The sequence below is a fragment of the Nanorana parkeri genome, unplaced genomic scaffold (genome assembly GCF_000935625.1).
Source record: "Nanorana parkeri isolate BGI_ZX_2015 unplaced genomic scaffold, ASM93562v1 scaffold3756, whole genome shotgun sequence".
NCBI classification, from domain to species: Eukaryota; Metazoa; Chordata; class Amphibia; order Anura; family Dicroglossidae; genus Nanorana; species Nanorana parkeri.
In genome coordinates, this window is record NW_017310024.1 from 6,688 (window position 1) to 8,529 (window position 1,842).

Consider the following 1,842-nt stretch of genomic DNA (forward strand, 5'->3'; position numbering starts at 1 on the left):
CCTTGTAACCATGTGCTCTTCATCTCTGCCCTTTGGCTGCAGCTGGGGCCTTGTAGACCGGGGAGGCTCTGCAGTGTCTGTCCCACTTTCTGCTCTTGGTGGAGATCCTTGAACCTTCTCCGTCTTCTTCTTCATGGTGATGGATCTCCTGGAAGTCTGGCTTTTCAGATCTTGGTTTCCTCCTCCCATCGTGTCATGTACCGTGGTGGTCTTCCTCTCTGGCTCGGAGTCCTGACTCTTCGTGACCATGCGCTCTTCATCTCTGTTCCTCGGCTCTCCTGCGGACCTCACAATTATAGGACGCGGATGGCTTTTACTCCTCAGCTTCATCCCACCATCGGGTCCCCTCTCAGCATCTTCTGGTTCAATAATAAACGTGGTGACCGTGTCACTGAACTTGACGCGTTTCGCTCTCCTCCATGGTGGAGACGTCTTCATCTCTTCACACACAGAATCCATTCTCTTCTTTCCTGGGTGCCTCCCATCATCCGGATGGACAGACCTCCCAGCGCCCGTCAGGTCACCTGTGGCTTTAGTTGGAGACTGAGGAGGACTTGCAGCATCTCTATAGCTTTGAGCTGGACCATCATCGCTCCGGATACCTTGGTTGTGGCCGCCAGGGGGCAGAATGGGTCTCTCAGCCCCTGCTGTGTGCAGTATATGGTGCCTAAGGTCTGCCGCCCTCTCACCATTGCCCGCTGCACCCTCTGGCTCCCGTGACGTGATGAGAGTCACCCTCAGATCTGGCTTGTACTTGGTGTCCCTTATGCACATTGTCCATGAACGTGGACAACCTTCACTTATTCTCTTCCCAACCTCCGCCTGAGGGACGCTCTGCTCCACTTCCTCTTCTCTGGTCTGTAGAGAGATTGAGGAGCCTTCAGTGTGCAGTGCGGAGCGCCCCTCCCGGCTGTCCCCGGCTTCCTCCGTTTCACCCCCCCATGGTAGACACGCCTCGTTCTCTCGGGGCTCCGACCTTCTTGATGTCCGCTGAGAACGACTTTTACTCTTCTTTGGTCTCTTGATCCACCGGAACGGGTTGACTCTGGGGTACCTCCGCTGTCTCTTCAATGGCGGCACACATGCGGTGCTCACCGTGCTGTGAATGTCCTCCTGAAATACGCTTCTGTCAGAGGCTGCCGGCCGCTCGTCCTGCCAGGAATCTGATGGAAGATGAAGCAGAAGAGTCAGAGGACGAGAAGAAGAAACAACCATTACAGCCAACCAGGAGACGTCCTGAAATATGGAGACATTGTATACAAAACGCACATGACGACATGCGAGGGAACATTCTCCCGCAGTGAATCCACATTCATTCCGGGTGAACTGGTCAGTGAAAAGCAATGAGAAGCGTCTGACGCATTTCATTATCACAGGACACGCGGGACGGTCCCGGCGCACAACTGACGGCAATGTGTTCTCACCTTGGATGGCGCCGGCCCCGGCCGTGGTGATGTACGGGTCACATCCTAACTCAATGTTGGTGATGAGGTCTGGGCGGTCTGCCGGAGGAAGAGAGAGGATCAGTATGACCAAAAACCGCACCACAATTCTTCTCCTCTTCCTGTAACGTCCGCCATTCCTCCTCTGTGAAATAGACGGCGACATCATCAAACGTCACCGCCCCCTGGAAGAGAAGGGCGGAGCTTCCATTATAATCCAACACAAAAACACAGAAAAAGAGAACTGCGCTCTACAGCTACAGACCACACCCACCAGTAAAGGATGCTCCGCCCACCTGCTGCTCCTTACTGCCCTCCCTGGCCATCCAATGCCTGCTCCGCCCTCCCACTAACAGCTCAACCCACCCACTGCCAGGTCCACCTACCTACTATCTGCTCC